At 41.9% G+C, this 22,273-nt stretch overlaps 1 pseudogene; it reads left to right on the forward strand.

The window, feature by feature from the left end:
- The window catches only part of LOC142844285 (doublecortin domain-containing protein 1-like), a 154,493-nt pseudogene extending 132,429 nt beyond the window's left edge, over positions 1-22,064 (forward strand).
- The last annotated feature ends 209 nt before the right edge of the window (positions 22,065-22,273 follow it).

The raw sequence follows: 22,273 nt of genomic DNA on the forward strand, positions 1-22,273 counted from the left end.
TAAAGAACTCAAAATAAAATATCCTCCCATAAATAGGTAGCTGAATGAATTGATAGTTTCCAAAGAAGAAACATAAATGGTTGAAAAATATTTTAAACTAGTTTTCAACATTCTTAGCTGTGGAGGCGCAAATTCCACCACTGTCAGAAGGGTTTGCATTAAGAAAACAATAGTGACAGATACTGGTAAGGAGATGGAGAAAGGGGGATTCCTATTTATCATGAGTGGGTAGATAACCTAGCCCAGCCACTATGGAAACATCATGGAGGCTTCTCAAGAAACCAAAAATAGAACTACCGTATAATCTAGCTATACTGGTTCTGGACTTTCCCAAAGGACAGAACCAATGAGGAGTCAAAGAAGTATAGTCATTTTTAATTAGCAAGCTATATGATTATGATGTTAATTTGTTACTTCTGAGTTCTCATCATATCTCTTTAATAATATATGAGTAAAGGTCATATGTCTTCCCTAACTCCACTGATTAGGAGTCTAGAAATAGAAACATCAAAGATAAGTGTCTTTTAAGCCTTTTCTTATTTTTGGAAAATTTTATGCTTTATTTTGTGTATATTTAAAATGCCGTCTAGGCAGAAAACATGTTTTAAAGGTCCTAAAAATCTTAATGAATTTAATATATCCATTGACATTTTAATTTAGTACATGGTAAAGTAAAATAGTTTTAAAAAGGCACTTATAATAAACTGAAATATGGTAACAGGTTGCATAACAATGAACTTCAAAGGCCAAGAAAGCTTTTATTTTGTTAAGTATTTTGTTTATTTTCTTCTTTGTATTTTTCTCCTTTGTTGAAATGGGCTCTTATGTAGCACTTGATGTCCTGGAATTCATTATGTCGACAAGACTGATGTCACACAGCCGACCTCTTTCTTTTAAGTGTTACCATATTGGGCCTGTTAAGCAGTTTAAGTATTTTACGCAGTTCTGAGATCTATATGTTCTTCGTTATGCATAAAGTTGGTTTTTATCCAGCAATTTTAAATGGCTTTCTTAATAAAGTAAAGGGACACACACACACACACACAGAGTTGTTATCTACAAACAAAAAGTGGATAATGGAGATAGCGATGTTTGTCCCTTGTGCTCTCTTTACCAGAGGATAGAGCCATACTTAAATTCTTGAATTGAAGTCATTTTCTCCTATCAGGCTAGATACTCAAAAAATCTAATAGGTGTGACATCAACAATTACTTCTTGCTAACAACTCTTGCAATTTAACCCTTTCAGGTGAGCGTGCTGATTGATGAGTTGCAGACAGCTATCAAAAGCAACAGAGGCCATCTCGCTAAGCTTGGCCCCCAATTACAGGCTGAGCAGGAGCAGTTCTCCTCCTGTGTCTGCCAACACCTTAAGAGCCTTCCCGCAAACACCGTGGTCCCAGGAGGCCTGCAGCTCAAGGTGGGTGTCACTCTGACCCTCACTGGATCCAGGCAGGGACAGAAGCATTCTGTGCCGCTGCGGACCTGTGTGACATTGGTTCTCAGTCCTCCTCAACGGGGAGGTCTGACTCGCAAGGGAAAAGAATACTATTCAGAAAATAGGGTCTCGAAAGGGAATAACTACGTGTCTTTGAAATGGGGGTTTAAAAAACTTAGCATTCGATACAGAAAAGTAAATTTAATGAACGTCAGTTAGCAAACATTTGCATACATCTCAAAGAAATAAAATACGGTGTCCATTTTGTTTTCTAAAAACAACATGTTTGGGAAACGGCCAAGGTGTAATAGTTGGCAGACAGCGGCAATCAGACTCGGAGGTGAAACGGCTGGGTGACTGATTGATGTTCAAACTACATTTCCAGGAAGACAGATACGTATTGGATGAGTGTGACACACGCCTCCGTTCACTTGGCAAAATCAATACTTAAGAATATACTGAGGGGAGAAAGGTGAATTGGTTATTTGTCAGGACAAGATGGCTAAATGTCCGGAGCTACTCTGCTATTAACAGCGTTAGGTGGGAAAAGAATAACCCACGTCGGCTAAAGCAGATGAAATGACGAAAGCTGAGGGAATGTAAAGATGTGTGTATTACTAGTGGCATAGTCATGGTGCCTCTGTCAAGTTCATGCAGTTAGGTAACTTCATAGTTCGCATCTCAAAGACCTCTGCTTAGCGGGACCAGCGTTGCTGAGACTGTGGTCCTTTCCGTGGTAGAGGACTGTTTGGAGACCTCCACTGCCTTTCCATCCCATTTATGGTGATATGATAATATTCACAGCTGCCTTTGGCTCAGCCTTCATCTTGCACTTTATTCTTCGTGAACACCATTTTAAAGAGTATGGGAGCGTGTGATGATAGTCCCATGGATTAATTTTAAATGGGAATATTACCATTAAAAATTGACCTTTTCGGAAATGTGGCTCAGTCTTAAATGCATTGCCTGTGCCAGTTAGCAAAAGATTCAGGGAGTGACATCTAAGGCATCAAAGACAAGGGTTCCCACGGTTGAGTGATATTGTTCTTTTCAGGGTTTGGCTTGGTTTTGGACCGTTCTGCAAAAATACTTGCTATTGATTATGAGATAAACCAGACTAGGGGTTTGGTCACCTTAACAACATGCCCATTCCTTTTAATCCGCTATTGTATTGACTGTAGGGTCACTGGGAAAAAGAACCTTTCCCCCATCAATTCATTGTTGATTCTGAAGAATTTCTATCCTATTAACATATTAGCTTGACAGTAAGATTTAATTGCAGACTCCTCCTTTCAGCATCCTTCAAAATTCTTCCCACACCAGCAAATAGGAAATTTATAAGCAAAGGAAACACATTGTATAATATTTGTAGTTACCTGCTGTGCTGTCTAATATGGTAGCTACAACCTGCGCGAGGCTATCAAAACCAGCTAAATAAAGCACCCAATGCCTTCACGGTGCGTTACAGGCTTTCTTGGCGTTAGCCCTGCCAGTCCTGTATCCAGCACACCAGAGCGGTTAGATGACCTACCCAGAATTCTCTCCCACCTGTGTCATACATTCCCCCGCTGATATCCCCACCCCAACCCCCACCCCAGGAAGACTCGGCATCCTATCCTTCTGCCTCTGCTCTATTCAGTTTCCCTACTTGAAATTCTGAGTCCCTCTCAAGACACACATTATTCTTCTAAATCCCAACAGCTTCAAGTGTCACCTCAACTCCTTGGCCTTTTAGGGTAGTAGTTTCCAAGTTTGACTGGATAGAATCATCTCTTTGCTTGTTTGTTTTTCCTGTATTGAGGAGTGACATGCGTGTGCCAAAAGTACGCTCCCACTGAGCTGCATCCCAGACCTAGCCAGTGTTCATTTAGTTCTATTTCTCTTTGAAAATTCTGTGCATGTATATAATGAATTCTGATTATTTTCACCCCATGCTCTCTTTTCTTCTTCTCCCCATCACTTCCACTCTTCCCTACAGATCTTTCTCATGTTCATGTCTTTTCAGTTTGTCTTGTGACCCAAGTTTAGACCCTGGGGTCTTCTGCATGACTGTGGGTATAGAACTGTCCAATGGGATCTGCTGGCCTCTCCTGTAGTAGTAAACATTCTCAAATGTAGTCAGAGTTTTCTTTGTGGGACTGCCAGCTCCCCAATAATGACATGGCGTCTTAATATTAATACGAAAGCCTGGCCTTTAGCTTAGGCTTTTCCCCAAATAGCTCTTATAACTTAATTAACCCGCTTTTATTAATCTATGTTTTGGTAATAGCTCTGCTACCTCTCCTCTGTACCATGTGCCTGACTTGCTCTGTGTCTCGCTGGCATAATACTCACACCTAGATTCTTTCTCCCTTTCCTCTCTCTCCCTAGGAATTTTGCCTATCCTCTCCTGCCCAACTATTATTCATTCAGCTCTTTATTAACCAATCAGAAGATGCCTTGACAAAAACACATCTTCAAGGTGTACAGAAAGATTCTCTCACAGCTCTCACCAGTAGGTACACATCTAAAAATAATGGCTCCCCTTTCCCCAGTGTCCTGAAGTTGCTAACAGTTCAGCAGGGCAGGGTAGGGCCTCATGAGCTCCTCCCCCAGCCATGACTGATTGTTGAGAGGTCCAGTCTTCAACAGGCCAAGTGTAAGCAACTGCAGTTGCTGCATCTCATGATAATAATGTTATGTCATGGCCATCAGACAGTCACAGTTGCCTCAGAAACAAAAAGGGTAATAAGGACTTGTTAACAACAATAAGGCGCCGCCAAATTGGATAACTTAGAGGAAATTGTTATTCTATCAATATGCAACCTACTAAAACTGAATCAGAAGCTCTCGAAAGCTGAGCAGACAAGCAACCAATAAGAAACAGGTATTAGTAACCATAGACCTCTGAACAAGGAAAAGACAAGCAATGTCTTCACAGATGAACTTCTCTAAGTAGATAGAGAATAATTAACACCAGTCTTCCTAAAGCTGTTGCAAACCTAAAAGAGAGGGCGCTTTTAAATGCAGGAGATCAGCATGACTATGTTATCAAGACAGGATGAAGGCAGCATAAAAAAAAATACAGGATGATATAGGACAGTGCATGACAGTAATCTGATGAATACAAATTTTAAAATTCTGCATCATAAACAAGTAAAATGCAACAGGGCACAAATATATCATAAGTAATAACTAAATGATATTTATTCCTGAGATTCAATGAAGGCAACATATAAAATCAATTTATTACCACATGTATATAATATGTTTTAACAGAATTAGAGATAAAAAGTCATCTGATATCTCAAAAGATACAGAAAATCTTGATGACATATTCAGTATCACTTATGGTTCAAACCACTCAACAAAATAAACATAGATGCTTGCGGACACACAATCAAAGGCTATTTATGGAAATTCCACAATTAACCTAACAAATGTGTAAATTTCAAAATATGTTCTCTAAGATCTGATACCAGGAAAACGAGACTGACTCTTGCCACTTCTATTCGACATAGCACTATGAATACTAGTCAGAGCAATTAGACCAAAAAGAGAGAGAGAGAGAGAGAGAGAGAGAGAGAGAGAGAGAGAGAGAGAAAGAAATTGTAACAAAATTAGAAAGAAAAAAGTAAAAGCAGAAAGTTCTCAAAAGATGAAGTACAAACAACCAAAAGACACAAACAGCAATCACATTACCAGCTATCAGGGAAATAGAAACCAAACCACATGAAGATTCCATCTTGCCCCAACTATACCACTCCTTGGTATTTACCCCAAAGACTCCACATCAAAGAGTCACCTCCAGGTTTGCTGCAGCACTGTCCATAGCAGCTAAGTTATGGAACCAACCTAGGAGCCCGTCAACAGAGGAACAATAAGGAAAACGTGGTTTATGAATACAGTGGGGGTTGCTCTCATCGTAAAGAAGAATGAGATTGTGTCATTTGCAGGGCAATGGATACAACTCTAGATTAATCTAAGAAGTCAGTCTCAGAAAGAAAAGTACTATATGCTTTCTCCCATTTGTGATTACTAGATCTTGTATAGTCATATACAATAATGCACGTGTATATAAAATATAGAAATGAGATAGTTGAGAAACAAAGCAGCTAAACAGGAGGGAGTTGGACAAAGGGAAGGGTGGGGACAATGGGTATAGGAAATGCACTCAATATATAACTATAACTGTACAAAAATAAAAAATAAAATTAAAGGCAATCAACTGAACAACCTGTCACATGTGTCATCTGAATCTAGAACACCGAGGGTCCCCCCTAGGGACTGGGTGCAGGGCATTCAGATTTGGGGTCGTTTTCTACTATAAATGATGCTTTCTTGTCTCTACTGAACTATTCATCCTCATCATTCCTTCACTGATACTTATAAAAGATCTTTTAGGCTGGTCTTAACAGTAGAACTTCTTAAAAAGACACATTATTTCCATGCCTCATTTTTGGGATTTCATGGTATAGTATAATGTCAAGTCCTTAAAGGACAGTCTGCAGATATTGATTCCCATTGTGGGAAATTCCTTCAGCTCCTTTGGTTTTGTTGTCTGTTTGTTTGTTTTTTGTACAACTCTACAACAAAAATGATTTTCAGTTTTCAGACGCTCTTGTGCTATTGACACGGCTCATTCAAGTGTTCCGGGCACAGGAAAGGTCAGAAAATGCTGGAAAGAAAATTCAGCATCTTTTCTATCCACTAAATTAGCTCGTTTTTAAAAATATAAACAAGCTGATAAGATACAATGATGGAAATTTGGCATAAGGCTAAGAAAACTGATATATTAGCTTTGCTTTCAAATAATCACAGTATTAGTCTTAGAAGGACAAAGAAAACTTTCTGTCTAAAAGTCACTACAAGATCTTGTGGTTTGCTTTATAATTGTAAAGAAACACCCACTTTCGGGCCTGACTCTAAAAAGAGCTTCCATTGTTGCCTGGCCTGGTTCCATGACCAAATCTTGCAAGCTTTAGGTGTCACAGAAACTGTATCTTTCGCCACTGGCAGCCTGTGGAAGGCAACCTGGAGAGCGTCAGTAACCAATTGTGTGTGAGAGCCCTAACTCCAGTGAAAAGACATCCCGCACCCACCTTCCACGTCCCTCATGCCTTTCCCTCCTACTCACACATCACTGGCTCTTGCTCATCAATCCTCAGACACAATCACCCACCTTACTACTTGCTCTCCCTCCCACCATCCCCTACTGATTTGCTAATACCCTTTCCCATCAATCCTTTCCATCCAGCTCTCTCAGGCTAACAGTGCTGACAGCATCTCTGTGGGGGTGAGGAGGAGGAGGAGTTGCAGGCAAAGGCACAGGACCAGGAAGGCAGAAGTCAGTGAGCCATGGCAACAGCAGATGTTCTCACAGGGGCTAGGGGTATTGGTAGCAGAAGGGGATGGAGTGAGAAGAGAATAAGAAAGTGCGAGAGCACGGAGCACACCTGTTGCCTGAAGAGCTTGATACAGCATAGGACACAGAAAGTGCAACGTGTGAAGGCAAAGACACTAGGAATCCTCAGCATAAAGAGACTGTAAAATGCAGGAGCCAGAGAAGGTACCAGGATGCCACCACCAACACCACAAGCAAGAGCACACACTGTGGGTACAGCAGCATAAATGGCTGGATAGGAAAACAGGATTGGAGTCCATGAGACTTGTATCCTGAAATTTCTCAAGATTGTGTTTTAAATTTTCAAAACGAAAGCAAAGACAAACAAACAAACAAACAACAACAACAACAAAACCCAAGGACATTCCCACAATTGGAATCAATGTCTGTATTCTGTTCTTTAAATTTGGTATTATATTATACCATGTAATTCCAAAGAAGAGACATGAGACACGAGACATGGAAATAAAGTCTTCTTAAGAGGTTCTCCTGTTAAAAGGTATTTTTAAGATATATATCCTTTATCTATGGCCACTTAAGCAAGTTTGAAGCTCTCTGAGTCTTTATTTGCATTAATAAGTTTATTTATGCTTTTAGGTCCCCATAGGTCAATTTAATGCCTAGAATTAGATCAGTGTAGTCAATTGTTGGGAGAATAATTGTGGGTTTCTTTTAAATTTTTTTGTGACCTCTTGTATTTACGTTGTGCCCTTGTTTCATTGGGAAAGTCTTGATTTCTCTGTTACCTACTTGACCATCCCCCCAATGCATGTTATAGCCCAGGAGAAGCTCTATTTCACAATTATTTGAGTGAACAATGGGAAAGAACTAAGATATACCTTAAAAATGAGTAGGAAAGTGTGCCAGCCCGGCCTGCATTTGAAAAGAAACTGTAATGTGAGCAATAGAATATTAATCACTATGGTTTTGAAAATTTTTCTTCAAAAGTTGGACAAAATGTGATAGTGATAATCAGTTCCCACACGTAGACTATGCACTGTTAGATTAGTTGGGTTACCTATCTTACAGGTAAAGAAACTGAGACACTCAGAGACTCCAGAGGATGTCACGTGTGCCTTCCAACTTCTAGCACCTTGCAATGGGCACTGAGTTGCCCCACCTCCACCACACACACACACACACACACACACACACACACACACACACCCCACACCACCACACACACTTCTTCCCAGGCTGGGGCCCCTTTTGCTGACAGGCATCTGCAGCCAGATGTAAATCTTTGTGCTCTGGGAGATCCAATCTTTTCTTTCTCCGCATGCTGAACAGAAAAACAGCTTTGGTAGCAAACTCAGGGAAAAGCAATCGGTGCTGGCATTGAATCCCATGGCGAGTGTGTTGTAACGAGGCAGCCTTTCCCTGTGCAGCGCTGACATTCTAGAAGGTGCCCAGAGAATTGCCAGGTGGGCAGTCAGCAGGGAAAGTCCGCGGGCCAGGGCTGTATTACGGTCCCAGCAGTGACTCCCACTAAATGAACCACTGAACCTTACTGCTGCCTGCGCGTGCTCTCTCGGGGAGATTGTCCTTCTCCATAACAGTTAATTTGGTTTTACCTCTCAATTAGCTTTTTCACAGAGTGTTTGATATGCTCAAGTTGCTAAGACTCCCTGCCCACATATGTTCCCCTCCCCAGCACTGCCCACTGACATCTATGTTAGTCTGACTCATCGTGGATGTTTTCAAGTAGAATTCTTTGTCTGAGTAACACATACACACAGGTAGTCCAGTTTCTGCAAACGAGGTGATGTGTTCAAACATAATTAGGAGTCTACTTGCAGTTTTGTCATCAAAAAAAAAAAACCAAATGAATTACTCAAGATAAAAATGTTTTGCCGGAAATAGTGCTTGTGTATGTTTCGGTTAATTGAAGCAGATATTCACACTAGGGGAACGTTATCGTCACGGGCAGTTTGTATTTTTTTTTTTAAAAAGCTGGAAACATGAATTTTTTTTTTTTTACTCTATCCCCAGTTGAAAATTGTGGTTTCTAGGAATGAGAATGTGGGAAATCTGATGTAGTTTATATTGAACCCTACAATGTTCATTACTCTCAGTGAAGGAGAATCTGGGCTGTGTGACTCTGCTCATCAAAGTTCTCTAGCGTTTGGGTAAAAGGGATATATGGAGCCTTTTTTTACCAAACCCTTGGATATACCAAACCCTTGGGCATAGCATATTCTATTAATACAGCCCACATACATGATCCTCTAATGCAAGCTAAATACAATTTCGGCCACTATATTAATGTGATCCTGTTCTCTCTTCTCTCGGGATAGACTCATCACAGAGCCCATTCCCGGCTGAGGACCCAGGACCCAGCCAATCGCCCTCCTGTTGTCTTCTAGGTGATTTCGAGTAGACACAGAGTAAATTTGGTGAGAACTGTAATTGGATAAAAGGATGCTTTTTTTTGTTTGTTTGTTTTTCTTTTTGTAGAACTATTCACTGTATTTTGGACATTTTGCTTTGTCCATAGTTAAGTGCGGAAATGGATTGCGAGCCAATGCCCTGATGAGATGTAGCTGTAGACACTCACAGGAAGGGACTCAGCCCTGCGGGGGCGGTTGTGGAGCTGATGGAGGCTATCCTGCCGAGGTCACCATCGCCCACCTTCCTTGGCTCTCCTGTCATTCTGGCTCAGTCTAGGCTGGGAGGGTCCTCTGCTCTTACTTCATCTTTTTCTTCCACATTTCTTAGGGTGTATGTTCTCTGAAGTTAAGATAGTTTCAAATTTTTTAGACAAATTCTTTTCTTTGTAATCACTTTATAAGACAGATAGAAGGACGATTTTGTTTGAAGTCATTGGATTTCATCTCCCACTGACCCCTGATTTCTTGTCCACCAGCCTTACCTTGGGTTTCATGAGCTGAGATTGAGAATCATAGGATGTAAAGGGGTTAATAAGTAATAATTCTGGCTCCTGTTTTCTCTTCTACAGCTGAGGTGACACAGAGTGAATCTTGAATGGGAATTTCATGCCTTGGCAAATGTGGGGGAGGGCTACTTTGGGGTTAGAGTCTTTTAGCCCATCCCTAAAATCCTATTTCATGGGTGACCATCTACTTTCTGTACTTCTAAATGGTGGGCTTTGCTGAAACATAAAATTAATTCTCTTGAGATCTCTTCTTATGCAATTTTCCTAGTTGTTTGAAGATGGTATGGGCTCAGGCGTGTGACAGTGTGTCCTATACTCTGAACTGTTTTGTCCTCACCAGATGCCATGCCAACTGGTCCACCTCTGCAGAACTGAGATGCCCATCCCCCACTTCCACAGCTGCCTTCTTCCCAAACAGTTGCCCTTAGCAGAAAGGAGTATCTTCCCCATAGCAAGGCCTCCACCTTCAAGGCAGCCTATATCTAGCCTTTATCTGGTGGGTGGCTTCAAAGCGACTGCTCCTGTGGGCCATTTTTGCTCCAGATCTCCTATGGGTAGTCTGTGACAATGCAAACAATTCTCCCCCACTCTGTGTCCTTGGGTTCCCAGCATTGCTCCTGAATGTATCCCAGTTAACTTACTACAGGCAAATTTCATTTCAGTGTGTCTGATTTCAGAGGACCCCAGGCCAAGACAACACATAAGTTTATTGCAACATTTTAAATTATATCCACTTGAAATCGAGCAGGTGATTTTCGTAAGGCTCTATTAGCTATCTGCACAGACATCTCAGCGTCAATCCTATTGCTGTGCAGCCCCTGACTTTCGACAGCACACCGTGGGGTCATTTTTCTATTATTGCCTCTTGACAGCATTGCGCCCTGAGGCATTCTGAAGCTCAGGCACTTGGCCTTCTGCTCACCTCATGGAGGGCTTCCTGGGTGGTCTGCCCAGTGGTTGAGTAGAGTTGGAAACCTGCTGTTCCCCAACAGCTAGCTCTTAACCAGACTTATTGTATTAAAGGCACCAAACAAGGTCTCCCAGAGCCCATAAAGGGATATCATAAGAGATGCCAAGCAAGCTTACCAAAGATCAGTTCTGGCTCACAGATTCCCATCGAAGTCAGCTTACTCTATATAGTTTAAATTTTGGTCACTGTCTCTCTGATGTATTTATAATAAATAGAATTGTTTTGATATTTATTGATAAATGCATGTCTTTACAATTACTGCATATGAAGTTACATTTATGTTGATTACTTTACATCTACGGATGTGGAAGTAGAGTTTCAGCAATGTTAGCTGAGCCATCAGGGTTTCTTTCTCAGCCTCACTAATAAGCTTCAGCAACTAACCCTGCTCTGGAACAACCAATAAAAACCGACTCTTTCTTAAACATGCCCATGGTTCATGTTCCGCTTTGAGCCACTGCTGTGTGCTTCTCTGGTTAGCCTTGCCTCTGCAGTCTATCCGCAAACCAGCGATCACAATGGTCCTTTAAAACTATCAGCTAGGTGGGAAGAAGGCTCAGCTGGTGAAGATGTTGATGGCATAAGTCTGATGTGTAACCTTAGCTCTGTCCCTGAGGTCCGGGTTAAAACAAACAAACAAGTAGAAAAGTGGTTTATACATTTGTTATACCATCACTCATGTTGGGACGGATTAGGAGAACATTCCAGAATTTTGCCAGCCTGGGGACTCAGTGCAGCCTCAGGAAGGACAAGAGAGAGAGAGGAGACCCAACTCCAGAAAGTTCTCTTTTGGTCTCTATACACAGCCATGGCACCTGAGCCATATCCTCCTCCCACTCTACTGGAACATTCCACTGACTCCCCATCCCTTTCTTGGCCTTTTTTTTTCTGTCTGTCTTCATGTTTGCCTCTCTTACTCTGCTGCAGCTGCAATGGCTTCTGTACCACTTCGGGAGCATGCCCGACCTTTCTGCTGAGTTTCTCTGCTCTGGAATTTCCTCTGCTGCAGTTGTTTTCTCGAAGCTCATCTGCTTGTCTCTCTCCCTGATTTCCAAATCCCTGCTCTAGTAGGGTCTCTCCTAAGCAGCTACTTACTGTCACGCGCCGTCATTCTGTGGACCCAGACTATGGCTCCTGGCATTTGCTATTTCCTCACATAGCACTTACGACCTTCTCCCTTACTTGGAGCAGCATGTGCTGACATTAATGCTTAAGTCCCTCCGAGCACACGAAGAGGAGGCCAATCTCTTCTAGACGGATGGTCATGTGAACATGCACGCCTATACAGTTTGCAAACACAATATATTTCAGCTACAATTAGCCAAACTACTACTTTTCTCAATCCATTCTTTTCTTTTTCTGTCAAATTCAAACTCAACCCTTAGAACCTTTATGAACTGACCAAACAGTTACAATGCTGAGAGAAATCGTTTTATTCAAAAATGACAGTTTTACTCAGTAATATGACAGAAAGGAAGAGACCATCTTTTTCCCTGGCCTGAATTTGGTGACGGAATTGTGGCTGGGCCAAGGGCCCTGTTTTTCTTTTAATAAAACTGTCAGAGAACAACAGTGCAAAGACGGGTTCAGAGAATGGGACTCAGAGGATAGTTTATCATCAAGAACATTTGCAACATTACTTAAGGTTTATCTGTATGAGCTTTGAAAGCATGCAAATTGTGACGTCTTGTTCCTCTAAATGAATATTTCATACTGTGCATCATTTTTAATTTTGTATTCTTCTTGCTGAGTGAAACAACTCATATAAACATCAGGCCTCTCTACTCTAGCTGTTCCTTCATATGCCAATAGAATTCTTATTTATTGTGTGGGTGGCTTGTTGTCTGTCCTTCCATCTAATCTAACAGACAACAATCATCTCATGAGCAGAAATCTTATACCATGTTAGTGTATTTTAACTTCCTGACCAGAACTTGGCACGTAGTTCTCAGTAATATTTTTGAATGAACACCTACACCCACGACGTAACAGTGAACCATTAGTGTCAGTTTAGTAGTTAGTACCAGCATGAAGGAGAACGAAAATACCATGCCACACAGAACGCTTCGTGTGACTAGGGAGATAGATATAAATTTTTATTCTTCTGCTATCATGAGCTGTGTTTGCCAAGAGGCTCCGAGTTATTATTTTCTAGCTTCTGTTACCTCGTGTGCCAAGGCTAGCCATGGCTGCTCTGGGCATCCTTCTGCTTCACAGAGAGAGTTTTGTTGCAGAGCTATAGGAAATGAAGCCATGCCAAGCTCCTCTAGGAAGCCATGGCGGTAGCTAGTTTTTCTTAAAACAACAATAAAGCCCTAGGAAAACAAACTTTCCTTTGCCCACATCTCCTCAGGGTAGATACATGTGACCTAGTGAGCTGTCTGTGTCTAAAACCGCACATTAGAGGTGGGAAGACTTGTCACACGAAGAAGGGGCAATGGGCATCTCGAGGCTGGCAGTGAGAGTAGGCATAGTTCTGTGAACCTCAAAACCAAAGGCGTGTCCTTCCTAAAGAAGAACCTCAAAGTGAAAAGACCCTCGTTTTCAAGGGTGGTGGGAGAAATCCCCCAGTCTCAATAATTCAGGCCAACAGATGCAATCAGCAAGAGGTGTCTTTATTGATTATACAGGCACCTGTGGGTGTACCAGCAGCTTATGCCAACTGCACACCCCAGGCAAATTCAAACAGCCATGTTTATAGGGAAAACTGATTACATAAGAGGGTAGTATAGCACAAGCATTCCATTGGCTCTCAAATTGGTGGGCTTAGCTCATCCTGGGAATGGCCCCATGTCTGTTCTCGAATTTCCCTGAAAAACCATAAAGACAGATAAAACACCCTGCAGCAAGTTGACAGTTTAGATAGAATGCCTTGGGGGGTGGAATATTCCCTCTCCTTAGCCTAGTCAGTGAGTCTGCAACCCATAGATATCCAGTTTTAGCATCTGCTGAGCCTGGGGGCCCAGCTAAATTTCAGCAGAGTTTAACATAGTACTTTCAAGTATGGGAGGGTCTTTCAAAAGAGTGTTGCTTAACTGCCACAGCACCCGTTTTCTTAAGCCCCTGGAGAGTTTTGGGGAGTTAGAAGCAGTGTTTCTGCTTTGAGTGCACTGTTTTCTTTTTTTCTTTCTGGTTTTGTTTTTCTCCGGGTGGGCTCGTGTTCCCGGTCAGAGCACTGGAAGTCTCATTATCTGTGGTGAACAAAGCAGAGGGCTTAAGGACAGAGCTCAGCTCCAAGGCCCTCCCAGTAAGGCAGGTAGCGCTTGCACTGCTGTTTCCTAGAGTAGAGTTTACTGCACTGTACCCACGTTGTAGCAATCTAGACAAAGGAGCATCAATAGGTTCTTCAGCCTTGGACCTGTCCATACAAACTGGAGTGGCCACCTTTCTCGTCAATGCCTGTGTTGTTTAAGACTTTCATTTCAGATTACAGCCCTGACGAGATTGTTGGAACAGCAAGATGCTCTTCCCACTCCTGCCCTCGCGCCCAGATTTGCTTATTTAGAGAAAATGCTTACTGAAAATTCTATTGTTCCCTCCATCCTCCCTCCCTCTCCCCTTCTCTCTCTTTTCTCTCAGGAAAAGACACTTCAGGTAGTAAAACTCCAGTGTTGCCAAGCAGAGGCCGCAGGCTGTCCACTGGGTCACTGTGGCTCTGTAGGAGCTCGGAGTGGGATCATCCCTAAGTTTCTTAGATGATTAAATTCCCTTTCCCCCAGTAGGCTGCAGAAGCGCTATTGAAACACATTGTTTCCCAAGCTGCATTAAAACTTACCAAATAAAGTTTGAACTGTCTCAAAATAACAAAAGACATTTTTTCTTTGTTTTTCAGAAAGTTATTTTCCTGAATTATCTTCTCTGGAAATAGCACAAGAACTACATAAAACAGTCCCACCCTAAAATGTGATGGGCATATCAGAAAAGAACTTTTGAGAAAAAAATTAAACTAAACTAAAAAGCAAGGGTTTAAATTATTCATTAGGCCTCCCTCTGGCCCTAGTCTATTCTTGCCCAGTGAATGGAGCCCCTGCGTGGTGTGGGCAGGGGGAGTGCTCACTTTAGTGGGGCCGTCCTGTCAGGACTGGTTTATTCGGATCCTTTTGACCAGAACATTTGCTGCTCTCATTTCTTCCTTTTTTCCCAGCGACTGTTGCATAATGCAACATTTTATCTCTGTTTTCAGCAACTTGTTGAGCTTGTGCAGTTAAAAATGGCTGACCTTCACCTTCCTGTTATGTAATAAACCTGGCAGGTTGAATTTTCTCGAGTGAGTCAAGGGATGAAGACGACACTGATACCTTTTAAATAAGGACTAAACACTCTCTATGCAATTTGTGGCTTTACATTCTCCCGAGAAGGATGGAACAAGCTAGCTGACTGGTTGCTAGCTGACTGTTTGCTGGTGTTTGTTCCTTTTAGCATCCGCTATGATCGTCCTTCAGGCTCCAAGCTCTCTTCTGTTTTAAAGGTGGTAGGGAATGAGAGTCAGGCGAGACCCAAGGCCAAAGGGAGAGACAGAGGCCTTCCTTTCTTATCGTAGTACTTTCGATTTTCCATCCGATTGCTTGCACATGTTTAGATAGTTGGTCTTTTGCCTTGCACACGTCCCTTTGCATGTGTCTGCATATGTTTATTCCTGTTTTCCCACCTGTTCGCTTTGCAGGTATTTGAAAATGGTAAAGACACTGGAGAGATCTCTGTTTACATCAGTCGAAAAGATTTAAAGTCTGACAGACCAACTCAAGGTGATGAGACAATGCAAAGGGGGAGTAATTGTTTTGTGAATGTAAGCATCCCTGTGTAACTTAGAGTTAGTGTAAGCATCTTAGGGCAGTTTATAAAATACCAATCATTTATTGGTCTACAAGGAGAGGTACAGATGAATGTTGACTCCTGCAACCACCAGTATGTTTGCATTTTCAAATATTTTTATGCTGGGCCCTGGTTTTGAAATATCAAAACCTTTTGTTTATTTTAGTTAGTTTTTATACTTTAAAAAGAAGTGCCATAACATTTGGTGGAGATATACCCTGGGCATAGGATTTCTGGCCATGCACCCTGGGTGACTACCACATAGCCTTGGTCTTCCACCATGCTCCTTGTGAACAAATCCCACAAAGTTATCTCGGGCACTCTTACCTTTGCTTATTTTCCAGACAATTGGGATGTTTTTCAGGCAGAACCAACATGTTCAGGGTCTTTATTTTGGGCTTTTGTCTTGCATAAAAGGACATGGAACACCCCGTTGTTTACAAATTGGGGTTATGCGCCCGAGTGCACACCAGTGTCTTGGGCTCTGTTGCCTCCTCTTTGTTCAGAGGCTTACTCTCTTCTCCCCTTCAGTACAGCACCCTCAGACTTATGTCTCCCTGGAAGCATCCCTTACCTGGCGTGTAGAGCCAAACACTAAAGCTCCATGGTAGTTGAGTGGCGCTCACTGGGCCATTAACTGTTAACCCAAAGGAGCAGGATTTTTTTTTATTTTAATTCATTAGAGAAAGAAAGATCCAAAACCTTAGCTGGTTCCCTTTCATTGTCATGTCGATCACTGTAGAAATCACCATGGTATCACAGTCCTTCTAGAATCTTCTACCTGTCTCCCAACCATTTGCATCAGAGTATTTTACATTTTAGTAAAAGCTCAAACTGGAGGAGCCTTCTACAGGATGCTGTTATCCTATGGAAACGTCATGTACTGATTAATGTTTCCCTGAAATTGTGCTTTCATTTTCAAGAAAATGTGGGTGGGATTTGAGGAACTTTAATTGGGGGTATCACAAAACTCTCCAGAGCGCATCTGAAGCAGCCTGCTCCCTTGCGGGCACACTAGCCTCAATCTCCACCCGAGAGGTTGTTTCACGCTCTTCTCAGATCTCCGAGCAAATTCTTATCCTGTAAAGGCCCGGTGATGATAGCTTTAAAGATAAATGGATAAAGATTATCACAATTTTTGGCTTCCACAGCCCAGCCCTAGCCAATGACCTACAGATGAAAGGTACAAAGGCCCTTATCTCCCGTAGGCTGTTGGATGCTCATCCCTGAACACACAAAGTGCAGTCTGTCACCAAGTTGGGGAAATGGAGATTGTGATGCAACTCCTGTGAAAATGAATTTGGCTGCGTGTTTGGGAGCCCAGCGCCCATCCCCTCCTCACACCATCGGCTTTCGTGTGCCCTCCTGCCCCAAGTTCAGTCCTTATATCTTTTATGTCTTTCTCTATACAAAAAAAAGTGCTGTCTCTAAAACAAAATCCTTGTGATTTAAAAATGAATGACCAGCATTACATGTTTTCTGAAATCACAGCAGAGCAGAAAAACTAAATGCGGGGTTTGAGAGCACAGGGAGCTAAGTGTAGGGCTTGGGGAATATAATACATAGATTCCAAAATATGTTTGCACTTCCCTGAGGAAAGCAAAGCAGCGCAGGTTTTCACTAATGCCTTCACCTCTTAAGCAACTAAAGAGAACGGCTGTCATCGTTCTAATGCATAGAATTTGGCTCTTTTGATTAAGAAATCTTAACTTTAGTGAAGCAGAAAGAAATATCTCATCATTTCCAGCCCTTTGATGCTCAAATTAAAAGTTTGTCTAATACAGGACTGATTGATGTCATTTAGGGCAGCGCTGAGGTCTGAGGCGTTCTGTAAATGGAGCTGTTGACCAAAAAGAGTTTTTCACTTGGTCCAGGATTCACGGCTGGTGAGGTGGGACACCCAGTATGTTTATGGGGACTGAACCTTTTCTCTGGAGCCTTAGCGCTGAGTGCTCTTCAATCTGCCTTCAGTAGAAAGTAAGAGAAAGAAAGCGAGAGAAAACGAAGATGCTTCATCCCTGCAGGAACCACAGAGCAATAAGAGACTGAGAAGCCAAGAGCTGGCAAGGAGGAGAAGAAAGGGAGATCCATGACAGAAGGCTGGGGGAGGGGCAGAGTGATGGATTGTGTGAGAGGGGTGAGCTGGGAAGAGCAGGGGCAGGAAGCTGAAACAAAGGTAACAGAGGAGGACGAAAGACGTCTTCTTCAAGTGCCTCCTGTGCCACCGTCCCATGAATTGACTTTACCTCTGAAATGTGTTTTAAATACGAACCCTCTCCATGACTTAGTCTCTGACCGCAAGACATAGCATTGACAGTGCCGTTCTTTCAAACGGGGACATCACTTCATACTGTCACTCCAGTTAAGCCTTACAACTCGCGGACCTCAGTCATTCCCAAGGTTTGCAGGGCTTGCAACTAAAGCACTCTCGGAAGAGTTCTGAAAACGCCTGCAAAGACTGAGAGGCGTGTTGATTTTTGCAGTCCTCGAAGTGGGGGAATTCTTCTACCACTCGGTTACCCGCAGCTCGGCGGGGATAGGGAGAAAGCGTGTTGTAACAGTAAAACTTGAATCTGGTCTGGGAGGGCCTAACAAACCATGTAGCGCAGACAAGACAAGCGTAGCTCTCATCAAAGAGGGCTGTTACCGGGTGTGGAAACTAAATGCTCTTTCTGTCACATCTGCTTTCAGGCGCTGTGCCAAGGGGTCAGGGCTCAATCACAAGCCTGCGGCACCCCCTGGTGGTTAAAAGCCCATGCTCATTTTGTTACTTTACACTGAACTAAACATTGCCGTGATTTCACACTTCTTTTAACATTCTATATGAATTTAATTATCGTTTGTTTGGACCGGAGCAGAGACAGTTTGTTACAGATGTTCACATAGCCATGTCTCCCTCTGCATCCCCTTCACCTGCCCTGCATCAGTTACGTCTCAGACTCCATCAACGGCTTCAAGGTTCCTCCATCAATTCCCGAGGCCTCCACTGCAGCCCGGATTTTCGATGAGCGTGGCCAACAGATTAAGAGTCCACTGCTGCTGAAGATCGGGCAAAAAATTTGGCTTTCTTAAGGGAAAGCATACAGGTAGGAGCAAGGTGCTTATTCTGTGTGTCTTCAATCTTTCTGCAGTGGGCTAATTTAGCAGGAGAACTGAGAAGTCAAGTAAGACCCTTTAGGAATTAAGAAAGAAAAAAACCAAAAACATATCTTAGAATTCCAATAAAATTTAAGGAACATTTATTTTTTGATAAGGCAGTATTGTTTATGGAAGGAATATGACCAACTCCTCTCTCTCTTCCTCTCTCTCTCTCTGACTTTCTGTCTTAATGCCTTGTCATAGTTCTTGAGGTCTGCCTGTCAGCACAGCAAGAGGGATTTGTTCATGTCTGAGTAGTCACCTTAATGATAGCAGATGGAAACGCCACGGGGGGCCCAAGCCCATCACATTGCCATTGTCACACACTGCCCTGACCTGCTTCCTCTCCTCTATTTTTTTGGTCCCTTTTTAAAGGAGAAATGGATGGTAATTGAAAAGGATCTTAAGCAAGATTTATGAAGCTTTAGACAACATGATTCCCCACTATATCTCTATGTTTTCACAAATAAAGTCTTAACCTCCTAAGCACCAATGACAGGACAGCTAAAGATAAACCGGCGAAGCTTCTGAACCTCTCCTATCAAAGTTTCATTCCTCTCAGCGCCTTACATTAGCTGACAATAATTACTGGCTATTTGCTGAGCATTGTGTAAATTTTTGTGGATTGGTAAATTCCTGCATAAAATTATCCGTGTTTCTGAAGAAAGAAAAAAGCTGCCATATCTAGGCACCGACAAGCCGGGCTCCTGTGCTGGATTTCTAAGAAATGGATGCGTATTTTGACAGGACGCATCCAGATGAACTCTGAAACTGCTTGTCAGGAAACTTAAACACACTTTTTTTTTTGGCCCATTTTTAATTTTCTCAGCTCATTGTTTAGAGGTAGAACAAAATCATGCTGCATGTAAGGTTGAATTGATCTTATGTTAACGATAATGAACCCAGTAGAGAGAGATAGATCTAAATTTCAGCAAACGAGGAACCGATTAGATTTGATATTTGCCCAAAATTTCAAGCCTCAAACAACAGTCTCCTTAGAAATCCATAACGGTACTGGGAGTGGAGGGGCGTCATGCCGCAAAATGCTGTTTTGTTTGTCACAATAGAATGGGATTCAAACACATGTTGATTTCTGATGCTGTATAATCTATAGAATTAGAATGTACTTAAAGAATGATAACATTTTCACTATAGGCAAAGCTCAAGTTAATTTAAGTTATATTGGATGTAGTGGTGAAAACAGTGGTGGATTTTACAGAAGTAAGAATTTTAGCATAATTTATCAAACCATGGGAGAACAGTTCAACGAAGTGTGTGTGATTAATTCCTCTTAATGTCGTCATCAAAGCAAAAGCAATGACTTTATCATATTTTATCATGTCTCTATAATTCAGTATTTTAAAAAGAGTGAAAATGTATTCTTGGCTAGTCATATTTGTGAAACGAGTAGTACCGTGCCAGTAATCTGGAATATTCCAGAATCAGCTAACAGTTGTAACTGGAGAGCTGTATAACTTCGTAAGTGTATTTGTGACATTGTTATTTCAATGGGGTGATGTAATTGTTTTTCTAGTTTTGAAAATAAAGCACCAATGTGAGGCAGAGCACACGGTAACTATGCCAGCATCTTGCCACCACTGTGGTTTTTGAAATGTTTGTTTCTATGTAACAACATAAAGTATTGGTGCATACTTTAATTTGCACTGAGACAATGCACAGTACTTACTGAGTGAAAAGTGTTTGTTTTCAGGGAGTATTCTGGTGTGTATAACTTATTTTGACACAGACAGCCATATCCATCTGTAAAATTGAATATTTAAAATTTCCTCCAAATTTTGCATATTTCGAAAAATTTTCAAACTCATGACAAGTTGGAAGAATATCATAACAAATATTTTCATATCCTTCATTTTGATCCACCCATTTAATGAGCTTTTCTATTTGTTTATCTCTCCTGAAAGCAATTGAAGACAATTATTAAAATTTTACTCCTTAAATGCCTCTAGCAGATTGAAGAATGGGACCTTCTGTGTAGCCGCAGCGTGTGCCTAGCCGTCCATAATCCTATGTTCTCCTCTGCCGTCAGCTGCCCGCAGGGGCTGTGGAGCTCAGCGTACCCGGTAGCTAGGTGCACGTCCTCTGCTGTGTTTGGTCCACTTCGGTATCACATTTTAATCGTAAACTCTTCACCTTTGTTCTGCTCCTCATCATGTTTATCAGTTTTTCGAGAATCTGAGCACTTTTCTTGCCCTTTGTCCCCCGCATGCTGGACTTGTCTGTCCTTATCATAATTATATGCGGTTTCAAATAATATTGCCTGGGCAGCTATGCTGGATAGCATTCTAGAGTTAAACCCTAAATACTTCTTATCTATCTTGAGAAAAATAGCTTATAGAAGATCATGCTATTTATTTAAGATGTTTTCAAGTCTCAAATTCACCGAAACTCTCATGGCCTCTAGTAGTTATGGAAAGCAGATCAATGTAACCCTTACCAACACTTAGTAGGCTTATAAAACAGCCGTTCATGCTCAGTATTGTGCATTTATCTGTTGCCAGCTCCAGATGCACTGTGGGCACCCTGAATTAGTTACAGTAAAATGAATGAGGTGAGCCCTTGCTTTCTCAACCACACTCTTTCACTGGCATGATCCCTTTTTAACTGTACACGTTGCAACCATACTTGGCACATTATGAACCAGCTAAATAAAGTCAAATGTATATTGAGATGTCACTATAGGAATTCCAGAATAGGAGGTTTTATTTCAAATGCCTTATTATTTGTGCTACATTTTCAATGTATATTGTGCAGGCAGCTTAATTTTTTTTTCCATTTTTTTCAGACCTCCATTAAACCCTGACTAGTTCCCACTGTCTCGTGCAGCCCCCGTACACTGCATTAGTTCCCACTGTCTTGTTTTGGCTCTGACCTTTGACCGAGTGGCTACTTCTGCCAGAGGTGGTATCACTGCTGTGTATAAGACCCTTATGGACTCTGATGCTGCTCCGCTATTCGGAAGTGATGAGTAAATTGATATATACTTAATTAAAGTAACCCGTCGCCTAATTCAGGATTTCCCACAGTGAGAGATCTGAAACACAGAAATATTTTCTCTCAATTGCCTTAAGCGATACTTGTATGGCTTTACCTGGTGCTCTAATGCAATCAGGCCTAAGCGACTTAGCAATGTCCCTTTGTTTGAAAAGACTAGATGGGAAAGCGAGCAGTTTCTTGCTTTAAAGAAGTCACAATATCATTTAAAATATAAAAGCTGTTTTTGTGATTCTTTCCAAATTAATAACTTTAAGTGAATTCATCATAATAAAAATATTTTTTCCTATAAACTTTGATATCTGAATTCTAGATTTATTGACAATGAAATGAAAACTAATGTAGTGTACGGGGGCTGCACGAGACAGTGGGAACTAATGCAGTGTACGGGGGCTGCACGAGACAGTGGGAACTAATGCAGTGTACGGGGGCTGCACGAGACAGTGGGAACTAATGCAGTGCACGGGGGCTGCACGAGACAGTGGGAACTAATGCAGTGCACGGGGGCTGCACGAGACAGTGGGAACTAATGGAATGTACGGGGGCTGCACGAGACAGTGGGAACTAATGCAGTGTACGGGGGCTGCACGAGACAGTGGGAACTAATGCAGTGCACTGAGGGCTG

This window comes from Microtus pennsylvanicus, chromosome 2, assembly GCF_037038515.1.
Source record: "Microtus pennsylvanicus isolate mMicPen1 chromosome 2, mMicPen1.hap1, whole genome shotgun sequence".
Taxonomy (NCBI): domain Eukaryota; kingdom Metazoa; phylum Chordata; class Mammalia; order Rodentia; family Cricetidae; genus Microtus; species Microtus pennsylvanicus.